General features: G+C 48.9%; 1 protein-coding gene across 1 annotated transcript in view; it reads right to left on the reverse strand.

Annotated features, from left to right (window-relative positions):
* Nucleotides 1-12,662, reverse strand: part of PLXNA2 (plexin A2) — a 180,276-nt gene that overhangs the window by 142,561 nt on the left and 25,053 nt on the right. The window lies entirely within an intron of this gene.

Consider the following 12,662-nt stretch of genomic DNA (forward strand, 5'->3'; position numbering starts at 1 on the left):
AAAAACTAGCTTTTGGGTTTTTTTTCTTTAATCTGCTTATCACATATGCTCACTATCTGCCACACATCTCCATTAGCTCTCCTTTTCAAAACTACTTCTCCTGCTGCCTAAAGCTCTACAGCCAGAGCCAGTCACTTTGGGAAACCCTGAGAGGATTTCTCCCTGCTCGGGGGGTTTCACACTGGCCTCTCTCTGCTGAAAAGGCACAAACAACTCCAATGCACAGGAGGAAAATGAATGCACTGAGCATCCCAACCAACTTACAAGATGGCTTAAAGAGAGCAGAGAGCAAGGGAGGAACACGGCGCTGTAACATCCCTCTCCGAGCACACGGACGCAGCGGCTGCCTCACTTGGAGCTGAACTGTCACTGTGGTGTCCCCCCAAGCCAGTACCACTGCAATCATGCCCAGAGAGAGGGCAGCCCCATTCCAAGGGAAGGTAGAGATCTCCAGCTGAGGAAACGCAGCTGTAATCGGGGAATATGCTGTGAGAGCAAAAAACGCTGTTTTCATGTAAATGTCCCTAATAATAAAAGAGTGAATGAAGCAAGCACCACATACAAACAAGAAATAGTACATTTGTGCTAGAGAAGCAGAAATGATTCTAAAAAGAGAGCTTTATCAACATTTTCCAGAAGGCATCGGCTGTTCTTTAATGCTCCTTGAGGAATAACACATTGATCCTGCTGAACCTGGGCTGCCTGGTGCCTCTGATCACAGGTTTTTTAACAACCCCAGTCTCGATGCAGCGCACTTGAAAAACATTAAGCTTGTTTGTTTTCTCAAGCAAATATTGAGCCACTATTCTTGCACCCCCTAACTAGTTTTTTGTGCTGTTTGCCCTGTATCTGCACACAGTTTCTGCAGCCATTGCTGCTGCATTTCCATGGCAATCCGGACTCTGAAGCTGCTGGTATCAGCCTAACCCCAGCCAACCCCCCCCAGTGGAAACAGGGCTTCCCCTGTTCGCAGAGGATTTGATTGCTCTCTCAGCTACCAATATCAAACACTTTGCTTTTATTAGTTAGGTGGATACCTTCCTCTCTGACCATGCTGTAATCATTTAAGCCTCACAGCTTCTCTAAAGGTCAGTGCTTCACTCTTGCAGGGAGGGGTAAATCCAGTCCAAGCTGCTGAAAATAAGTCCAAAGTTAAGTCTTTGGAGTTTATAGCTGGTAAGTCCCCAGCCATGCTCCTAAACAGCTTCCTGGAGTGAGAAAAGGAACTCGGGACCCTCAGGCCCTTCCCCACACAGCAGCATCCCACTCGCTGAGTTCAACCAGCAGCAGGGAAACAGGAGATGACAACTGTTGTCCCTTGAGCAAATGTCCTACTAGTTCAATGGGAAAAGTGGTGAAAACATGGGGTCAGCTCTCACAGCAGCTAGGCTGAAGCAAGCTGAGGGAATCTCTACTTCAGCTTTAATTAGTAAGCCCAAGCTGCAGGACACAGCTCCAGCAGCAAACAAAAACGCTGCAAGAAATTCTCCACAGCTCCTCAGAGTAACAGCATCATGAATAAAACACCGGTGTGGTGCCTGTGCCGGGAAACTGGCAGCACTGGGACTGTCTCACCATTAGCCCCACACCCGCACCCCGACACAGCAGCGCTCCAAAGCTGGCAGCCTCGTCAAAACCAAGGGCAAGCATCAGCTGTGCCCTATGTGATGGGATGTGATTTGTTCCAAAATACAGGAAATTTAAACATATTTATCAGTTGATTATTAACAGTGAAGCTCAGTGTTTATTTTCTTTTCTTTGCACTTTAGACTACAGAGCAATTTTCAGACAAACTCCTTGGAAAGTTAGAAAGTGATGTTATCCCCTTTCCTGGTGGGGAAACCACAGGCAGAAAGCAGTCTGCCTGTCCGTCTTTCAAACCTCTCTGTCTTCTGCTATACCCGTCCCTTAACCTGTTCCTTCCAGCTTATTCTAATTATTTATTTCTCAATAACAAGACCGAATTCCCAGTATGAAAGCCTCTGCACAAAGAAAGCATAAAAAGAAAACCAGAGAAGGGTCAGTCTGCTGTCCTTTGGCTTTAAAGCTCTGCAGAATGATTTAGCTCAAATATACTCAAGAGGTGCAATTGGTCTGAGAGTCAAAAGAAAGGAAAAGGTGGGAGGAGGGGACTCTGGTTTTATTCCAACTCTGCCATTCGCTAATTTAAGTGTACAAGACCAGGACAGCCCCTTCGCTTCTGCACACTCACTTGTATTTGTGGTACAAAGTGTCTCAGAGTGGGAAGCTTTAAAAGCATCAGGCAAAAAGCATCAAAGAAACTCAGAACTGAAAGCAGGCAAAAGGATGCTCTGTTTTTCCACTAATAAGCCACTGGCTGCAGGATGACTAGCAAAAGCAAACATCGCATTAGTCAGCCAAATGTTAACTCAGAGCTGCGAGGGTGCAGGCTGCGAACACTCCCAGCCGCTCGGAAGGTAAGTGCTCCCAGCTGGAGGCACAGCGATGTTTATTTGAAAGACCTTGTTTTACCCCAGTGTCTCTCTCTCGCCCTTTTTTCTTTACTTTGAGCAGCTCAAGGGACCAACTCTTGTTCTTTCTGACTAACGGGGATCTCAGGATTGGCGTCCTCTCCAAGCAGCAAATGCAAATCACTCTCTAAGTTAGTGGCAATGACCAACTTAACAGGCCCCACTGCTTTTAATGAGCTGATGAGGGGGAGGAAGAGGCCGAGGCAAGACGAAAAATTACCACCTACAGTCATGGCAGCGCTTTGTGCTGCCTGACTTGCACGCTTAAGAGGATGCTTAGGCTGGTTTGCGTAGGGCCTGCAGGCAGGTTTATGAGATTAAAGCCCAGCACACAATAAATAATTTAGCAGCTTACCACAAAAAAAAAAAAAAAAAAAATCCCACACAGTATCATATAGCTAGGCTGTATGATGTGTACATTCATTTTAAATGCACATCACTTTCATCTGCGTGTATCTATTTGATGCAAAGACATGTAACCAAGCGAGAAGGAACAACCGGGAAAGGTGACAGGGTCCCCGGCTGAGGTGCAGGCAGGGGATGACGGACAAACGCTGCTGAAGACATTTGCTAATTATTCCAGGTCTGCCCGTGCTGCTGCCTGTGCTCTCCTGTTTGCATGCGTGTCGGAGGAATCTTAAACCCTCGCTCAGCCAATTATTCCTCCACCGTCCTCCCCTGGCCCCAGCAGGCTGCCCGAGCTGCCCTCAGCTCCGCACTGACCGGGAGAGCAGTGCAAAGCCCCCTGCAAACCCCACGGGGCTGATGGCTTTGGCCCCGCCAGCCAGCACCCCGTCTTTCGGGGGGATTGCACAGTGTCGGTGCTGTGCCAGCACCCCAAGGCTGGCAGCAGGCCCTGGAGCACAGCGCTGGGATGAAGATTTTATTTTAGAGAGAGGGAATGGATGCACAGGGAAACCTGCCTGGCAGATGGGAATCACTGCCATATTTCCTGGGTCCCAGGCCAGACCCTTCTCTGACCAGACCACCGACCCCTTTCAGTGTCCTCAGGGCTCCTCGAGCCAGGGGTGCAAATCACAATGTGCAAATTCAAGTTATAGAGCAGAAAATTGCAAGCTTGAGTGACACGTTCAATGTCAGCTCAATAAAACTAGTGGCTAACACAAGAGGAAGAATGCAAGCATCCTCACCCTCACAGTACCACCACATTTTTCTCCCCCAGCCACTAGATGTGGCTCCCTCCCTGCCCAATTAGCATCATCCCAGATTTCTTTGAGACACATCTAATGAATGACCATACTCTTCCAACCTACAGCTAAGGTGACAGTGGAGATAAAAAAAAAAAAAGCCCACAACCAAAACCTAAATGCATGGAAAGACTTTAACGCATCAGACCCTTGGACAGCATGCGTGCGGAGGGGGTGGCTGGAGAAGAGCCAGGAGTTGCTACCACTGCTGGTAATAAGCAGCGGTCACATTCAGACTTGGTGTCTTGTGCTTTTGGTCCAAGTCACAGCCAGGAAAGCCTACAGCCTGACCACAGACCCTAGGGAACGTCCCTGCTGCAAAATTCCCCCGAGTGTTCCTCTCACCAGCCCCGGGAGCTCCCTACCACGAGCAGGGGTTTATCTTCCACCTTTATTGCTCAGGCTGGGCTGCCTGCAAAGAGCTCCCTGAAGGCCTGAGAAATGTAGGCATCTGCCTGTCCATGCATCTCAGTAGAAATGAAAAGAGGGTAATAAAAGGCAGGGGAAGGTGGGGAGACTATGCATCATAACAGGCGTAATGGACTAACGCTAATATAGAGACTGGCCGCATCCAATCCACGCCTGTCTGGCACATCCATAAATATCGGGCAGACGTTCAGGTGATGGATTTGCCTTCCCAAACCATGCTGTATTTTACAGCCCTGCTAATGCTGTCGTTGCCCTGGCCGGCAGCAAAAAGCAACCGTAACAACAATGGGTAGTAAACTTGATTGTGGGATTGAGGGAATATTAAAGGCTGCATCAGTCAGATGCACAAGGGAAAGCCTAATGGCAAGTCCCATCACAAACCCTGGCGGTACTGCTTTTGCATGGCATTACACTCCCCGACTGTCCCCAAATCCCAACCTTTTTGCAGCAGCAGCAGCAGCTCGGGGCTGTGCCAGCACGCTGGACTGTTCCTGCACATTCCCCCGCCTCTCCCAGCATGTTTGTGTTTTCCACATTCCTTTTTTTGCCTCAAGGAGGCATTTATAGAAGCAACATAGCATGGGCTTCTCACAGTATTTCTTGCCACCCAGGGATTTAAGATCTTACAAATGGACCAAAACCCATGTTATTTTGACCTCTAAGGATTTTAAAAGCCTGCAGAAAAAAAAATAAAAATATATATATAGTAAAGAAAGCATGAACTTCTTGAGTCATGAGTAGAAAGGCAAGAGTCTGACACTGCCCTACCCCCCAAAAACCAGCAACATCCAGAACACAGCAACTTCTTCAGATTTATACTCAGAGGAAAGCAGAGAACAGTCAGAAAACCTAATGTGAATTCACAAAATAGTTTGGTGTTTCCTGATAGTTTCCACCAAGGTTACTTCAAGAAGAAATGCATTACTGAACTAGAGGAAAATGTAGCTCTGCTTCTAGCATGAAACGGAGGAGGAATAACTTCTGCCTCACTTCATGCTCATAAAGGAAACAATACCTCTTCTTATACAAGCTGTGGGGATTCATTATCTAAATTCTAAATACGTTAACAAAAAAAAGAAAAACCACACTTATGTGCACAAGGGGGAAAAACAGTCTTTTTGGTAACTATGTCCCAGCAGTTACTTTGGTAACTAGTCCCAAAATACATGGACCGATGCACCTCCCAGCTCCCTTTGCCCTCACAGGTGCTGCTCCCAGCTTTATTCCTGCCTGCACGAGAACTCCAAGAGCACTGGGGAAGGCGAGACACGAGACATTGTTCTGGTTTGCACCTAAGGGTATGCACCAAGAGACTTCACGTCAAACCTCCCAGGACTTTGCCAGTGCTGAGGGCGGTGCAGGAGCAGGAGGCAGATGCTGCAGGGAAAGCGCAGTGGCGTGTGGAGCCACAGGGCGCTCCTGCTCCTTTCCCAAGAGCAGGAAACCTCCTGCGAGGATCACCAGCAGGACAGGATCACCAGCAGAACTCGTCCTACGCTTGTGGTGTTTAACAATCAACAAGAGCTTCTGACAGGGGGTGCCAGGACCAAACCCCAGCGATCAGTATACACAAAGAGTTCTTTGAGAGAAACCCCTTTCAGCACGTAGAGCCCCTTGCCTCTGGGGTGCTGGTTGTTGCCAGAAGAGCTGGTGAGATCTCTGCTGAGCCCTGCGGAGAAGGACTTGGACCTACTGGTAGATGAAAAGCTGGACGTGAGCAGGCAATGTGTGCTCACAGCCCAGAAAGCCAACTGTGCCTGGGCTGCATCACAAGCAGCGTGGCCCCCAGCTCAAGGATGGTGATTCTCCTCCTCTACTCCGCCCTGGTGAGACCCCACCTGCAGCACTGCGTCCACCTGTGGGGTCCTCAGCACAGGAGTGGGTCCAGAGGAGGGCCACACAAATGGTCACAGGGATGAAACACCTCTGCTATGAGGAAAGGCTGAAAGAGTTGGGGGTTCTTCAGCCTGGAGAAGAGAAGGCTCCAGGGAGACCTTATTGCGGCCTTTCAGTACTTGAAGGCGGCTTATAAGAAAGATGAGGACAGACTTTTTAGTAGGGCCTGTTGTGATAAGACAAGGGGTAATGGTTTTAAACTAAAAGAGATTAGATTTAGATTAGATATAAGATTTTTTTTTTACGATGAGGGTGGTGAGGTGCTGGCACAGGTTGCCCAGAGCGGTGGGAGATGCCCCATCCCTGGACACACTCAAGGTCAGGTTGGATGGGGCTCTGAGCAACCTGATGTCGTTGGAGATCTCACTGCTCATGGCAGGGCGGGGTGGACTAGATGACCTTTAAAGATCCCTTCCAACCCAACTACTCCGCAATCTCTCAGGCAGGCTGTTTTTCATGCATAAAGCCATCCAGCCACTTGCAGCCTTTACTAGCTCCACTTCATTTAGAAACGAATAAAACGTAATTGTTGCACTCCAAAAATTTCAAGCTGATTTTTCAAGGTGCGTGAACCTGAGTGAGAACCAGAGTCATCGCCATCTCGTACGCCAAGAAACAGATTAAAGCAGACTCTGAGCCCACCTGGCTCCATTTCGCATACATTGCACTTCCTGAACACCTGCCCCTTCGCTCTCCAGCAGCTATAAAAAACATGCCAGCTCCTCTTTTTTTCTTATTTTACTTGCTCTGCCAGGCAACAGATAACAGAACTAGTGAAGTAATGTTGGGAGAGGAGGAGGCCAATTTCATGCCTTTAAGAGGTGGTAGGGACGTTCCTGAACTGCTCAAAACCAGAGTCTAGAGGGACCTGGCAGCTCTGCCCCTTCCCCAGCCCTGAAACGCGCACGCCAGCACTCTCCTTTGGCTTCAGCCACTTTTCACATTCCCTCGCAGAAATACCAATTAATAAGCACGATTCCAACTTCTGGCTACTAACAGTAACAAATGTAAGGGACCATCGGGCGCCTGGGGCACACATTTCTGGGATCACAGATTGACAGCACCCTTTTTACACAGATGGAAGCAAAGAGGAATTACTGTCTGAGGCTGGAAAATCCTTGTTTATCCCACCTTCGCTGACCACACCAGAGCAAATCACCAGCAATACAGTACCAAATAAATATCCCCTTATTTCATGTCCTAGGGCAAGAAACGGAGACTTGTTTCTCAGACCTTTCAATTAAACAACTTCTTCAGTCAAGCAAGAATCATCTGCCATCTTACACCCTTTCTGGGACACAGAGGTCTGCGCTCCGAGGGCGATGGATGGATCACTGAGTCAGCAAAGCACCGACCTTACAACCTATAGCTAGAACTGGGCATCTCCTTCGGAAGGTGTCTGCAAAGGGATGATTTTCATCTGCTCAATAACAGCCTGATGTCCTCTTGGCTTCTCTACACACTGACGCAACAGACTTTTTTTCCTAAAGTGCTACGGAATGTGTGAGGGGGCGATAATTAAGGATAAATTAAAAGGATGAGATAACCATCCATAGAATGAAGTCAGATAAGGACAGGTTCAGACGTATATTTCATTGTGAAAGATCTATTTTATTCCCACTAATGGAACAAATTAAATCAGCCAAGCTGAATAAAACTATCACATACCAAGATGTAACAACACACTTAAAGTTCGCCTTTCCCCTGAGTACGTAATCCCATCAGTTATCATCGTCCCTTGCAAAGAGGAGGTTTGCCTTCTTGAAAGCAAGGACAGACATTACGCATTGTGCATCCAGGAATTCAACAGGTAAACAGGAGTGAGCTTCCAGTCATGAAAACTAGTTACAGCACTAGGTATTTTTCTGTAGCACTTCTCCTGCAGACAGATCCCCAGCAGCTCTTCACGGGTGACCTTGCATGCCAGTATCAATTCAAGCCATGTACAGCGCAGCTGCCATTGGGACAGCGCGTTACCGGCGTTCGGAACAGTGTCTGACGCCCATTTATCCAGGAGGATCAGGTGCGAATTGAGATGCACACACTATCCTTCACCTCGGGGCATCTGAAATAACCAAACCTGGGTCCTTGCCTGTAGCACCGAAGTTTACACTGAAGCCAGACAATGCCGAGCGCTTTCAGCTTCCTTTGTAGACGCAATCCCTGGATGCCGAGCCCATCCCTCAGCTTTCACCTGGAGAGCTCTAATAAATACAGCAGCACCAAAAAACATACCCAACACCTCTGAGCGCCTTCAAGCGCATAGATCAAAGCCTTATTGCCACTGGAGCAACTCAGTGCTGGGTGAAAACCACGTACAACGTCACCATTACTGCTTTTCCCTGGGAACCATTGCATGCACCACCCAGGAGCGTACCCAGCTCTCACGAGCACAGGCAAGGGATGGCAAAGCTGCAGGCTCCCACTGCAGGAACTGCCTTTTTCCTACAGCAGGCATAAACAGCATGATGGTAAAATAATACATAGACAGTGCACTGTCAGACACAGAAGAGACATTTATTTATTCTTGATCACAAACAATGTCCTCCATTGACAAGCTGAATGAAGGGCACTTCACTGATTTATTAGATCTAATAAGAAACAGACCTCTTGGGATGAAATACAAGATTGATTTTTAGTGGTGAGCCATGCTGCTATCCCAGCCACTGTGCTCAGCCTGATGAGATGAAACCAGGCATGTACAGGGACAGAGAGAGTTGAAACAGCATTGGGCAGGAGAAATAAATGGAAAGATTTGCACAAGGAAGGGGAGATGGAATGGAAACAAGGCTTGCAATAGCAGCCCTTCAGACTGAGGGTTACTCTCTTCCTGCAATGCTCCTCTCTCCCACTAAGCCTATATATCTTAGAAGAGCAGCAAACTACTTGGAAGTTTAAGGGCGACTCCTGTACGGTTCTTGGGAAACCTCTACCATGTCAGACCCTTCCCATACATCTGCCTTTCAGAGGGGCCCCTCTAATTATAGCAAGTACAATTTTCACATCTGTCTCAGCATCTACCAGGCAAACCACATTAGCTGAGTTCCGTGGATGCCGTTTTCCATCAGGAAAAAGACAACTAGCACAGCAGTGCTTAGCTTGAGGCCCTATTAATAGCAGTCCTAATTATATGGCTGCAAATTTAATTCATAGCAATGATTAGTGTCAAAATCAAAGGCATCACACATCAATATTGATGGAATTGTATGAAGTCCATAAACAGAACAAGCAAGCTGACACATCTCCCCCCAGCAGTTAGTTGCTGTTAACTGTTACATTAATGTCTCTTCTAATTTTGCTCGATGAAAATTGTTTTACTGCAGAAATCCACGACTATGAATGATTACATCTCTAACATGATCCCTTTCCCCCTTCCTCCCCTGGCCACAGAGCTGAGATGCTTTGGAAGGAGAGCTGGACCACCAAGCTGCACAGCAAACTGCATCCCATGTACCTGTACTTCATCCGAAAGGTCACAGCATCATCAGCACATTTGCTTTTCACCCACTTAGAGAAAACTGCTGAGGAACAGTCGTTCTAAAAAGCAGCGGGCTGCCAAGGAGCAGGGGGTGGGGGGGTGGGGAGCTGCGGGTGCAGCTATTTCGCACAGGACATGCACCCAGCCCGCCGTGATGCCCCTGCCCGAGGCATGCCTCCCGTGCGGGTGGGTTGCAGTGAGGGGCAGTGGGCCGGCCCAGCCACTGCTATGTGAGAGAATTCCTCCTCCATCACTGCTTTTAATGGAAAATAGATCCACCGAGTCACCCTTCTCCCTTCGACGGTTACGGAGGACAGACAAAGCACAACCCTGTGTCACCAGCTGTGCGAGGAGCTGCTGACCAGCCCCAGCAGGTACAAGCACCCCCCTCTGCCCTGAACTCAAACCCTGACCCCAGCAAACGCTCTGGTTCCCTGCAGGAAGGATGCCAAGTTCATTGTCAACTGACTTATCTGATATTATCGACTTATTTGTCGGCAGCTCTGGTACCAACACCCCTCCAGTGCAGCCTGGCTACACCAAACATGCAGCCGGGCTGTGCGGACTCCGCGGGTGACCTGTCCAGGCTGCCCATATCAGCTGGACCCTGCGGGGCTCTGAAAGGCACAAAGTGACCTGCCAGCCCTGCCGCAGGGCTCCATGCCACTCCCGAGCCCACAGAACACTTCTTCCTCTACATGTCAGTCCATGCTGGCAGCTGAAAGGAGCAGAAAGGGACTTCAAACGTGCCCAGGAACAGAAAAAGGGTAGAGCTAGACAACATGGGCTGCACCGAGGAGGGCAGGCAGCGAGGGATGCCTGGGCAGGCAGCGGCTTGGGGACCTTCAGCACTCAGCTCCTGCGGAGGAGAGGCTGAAGCAGCAGCAGCAGCTCTCCCAGGGAGCGTGGCAGGAGGCAGTTAGGTGAATAGCTAATGGGAAGAAGGACATCAGTGAGATAACACAGCATTTTCGGTAACGAATTCTCACTGGGGAAACACAGACAAATTTAAAATATTTCAGAACTGACTCTCTAACTTCTTTCCTCCAGCTACACTGAACTGTCTCCTTTGAAACCCCAGACAGAGCCATCAGCTTGCTTCCAAAGTAAATCAACAGCTGTGGGAAAGGGAATAGGTGTGACATAGCTTTCAGACACTAATTGTGTAGGTAGATAGGCAAGGTGGTGAGCTGGAGGAGATAAGGCTCTATCTGTAAATCTCTGGCACTTACAGAGGTGCATACATTTTTACCATCCTTATTTCACGTAAGGGGAAGAGCAGATACGGAAACGTTTACAGTCCTGAGCACTCGCTGACTTAGAGACGAGTCTGGTCTTGGAACACACACAAAAACTGGAGGACAAGCTGAGAACTTCCCACTGGGTCTGCAATGCCTCCTCTGCAGCCAGAGCCCCGAGAGCCCCACAGGTCAATGCAAAGCTGCTTCCTATGCTTCACGTGGCCTCTCTTAGGCCATGTAAAAACTAATCCCACCTGTCAAATGAGGAAAAATTTATTAAAGGTGTGGACAGGATTGCGCACGAGAGAACAACATCATCCTCAGCCCCACACAGCGGAGGGTGGGACAGCGATCCCTGCAGCTCAGGACACCAGGAGGCATGGGTCTCATCAGCTGCAGACACCTCTGAGAGATGTTAAATCAGGGGGGTTGGCAGATGCCAGGAAAGCCTGACTGTAGCAAATGCCTAGAACGAATTTGCTGAGAGATGAACCAGTTTTCTTCAAGCCTGGTTACCACCAGCTCAAGCAGCAGGTGAAGGACTCCCCGCAGCCCTCTCTCTGGGCAGTGAGGCGGACGGGTGGGAATAGATGAACTCTGCATCAAAAAGGTAAGCATTCAGTAGAATAGCACAAGGAATTAAACCTTGTCGGACAGACTGCTTCTTCAGTAATCCTACATAATTCAGGGGACGGGACAGTAAATACCTACTGTGCAGGCAACAAGCTGTTTGTTTTAACTGCCTCCAAATGAGGGACCTCCCCTACCCCTCCCCCCCAAAAGACTGCACACAGCAAGTACCAGGCTGCATGGCTGCCTTGAAGCTTGCTAGCATATGCATTTGCAATATGCTGAGGTGCCTCTTCCATCCATTTAGCTACAAAAATCCCGGCGCTCCCATGTGCCACAGTGGGGGGGCTGGCAGGGAGGAGAGGGGCTCTGCTTACAAGCCCACTCTCCCCCACATTCAAAATTGCCCCACTGACACTCGAGAGGCACCAGGGAGGCACCTAATTTACTACTACTCAGCACTTGTAAAGTGCTGAATGAATATTAATGAACTGATGTAATTAAAATGATGCAGACATTCAAGTGTAGTATCTGCCTGTCCTTGTATCTTCCTGGATAGATGAGGAAGAAATTCCCTGCTGCTTAAGGACACAAAAAAATTAACAGCCTGCTGTTGATTATGTTTGTTAACTCTTTCCCTGGTACCACGAAGCAGAGTCTGCATTTAGCAGGTTCACCTAATGCTGCCATGTATATTTTAGGTTAATTTGAAGGATCTCAGCTTTCCAGAGCAGCATCTCTAAGGCTGGTTTTGCTGGAGCTGGATCAGACTTCTGCACCCACTGATGGAGGAGCTGGCTTCCAGTTGCAGCTCCAACTCTGAGGACCAACAAGGGACCTTACACACCTCTGCTCACGCACCTCCAGGCCATTCCCACACTCGTTTTAAATACGGAACCCCCGAGAAAGGACTAGTGAGGACCACAACAGATGTATGGCTGGGCCTGACCAGCCTTTGTGCCCTGCTCACTGAAGAGCATTCAGAGCCCTCGGGGTGGGATCCCAGTTGGACTCCAAAATCCTGTGCTGTGGGAGGAAACCAGGGAAAGCATCTCTTTGCCCTGGGCAACTAGCCCCTGCCTTTGTGATGCAGAGAGTGAGGAGTGTTATCTTCCAGGACCCATCAATCACCCAACTGTCAGAGGGAAGAGCAGGAGGTAAGAGGCAGGGGGAAGCAGTAGGACTTTGCCTGGAGGCTTGGTTTCCAGAAGCAGCCAAGTTAACCCATTCCTATCTCTCCGTGACCAAACATCCTGCCACCACCAGCAATTCTGCCATCACCAAAAGCTTTCTCACTCACTTCCACAACTTGCAGAAGGACTGCTGGGAAACAACTTAAAACTATCGC

This window comes from Falco rusticolus, chromosome 17 (genome assembly GCF_015220075.1).
Source record: "Falco rusticolus isolate bFalRus1 chromosome 17, bFalRus1.pri, whole genome shotgun sequence".
Lineage (NCBI taxonomy): Eukaryota > Metazoa > Chordata > Aves > Falconiformes > Falconidae > Falco > Falco rusticolus.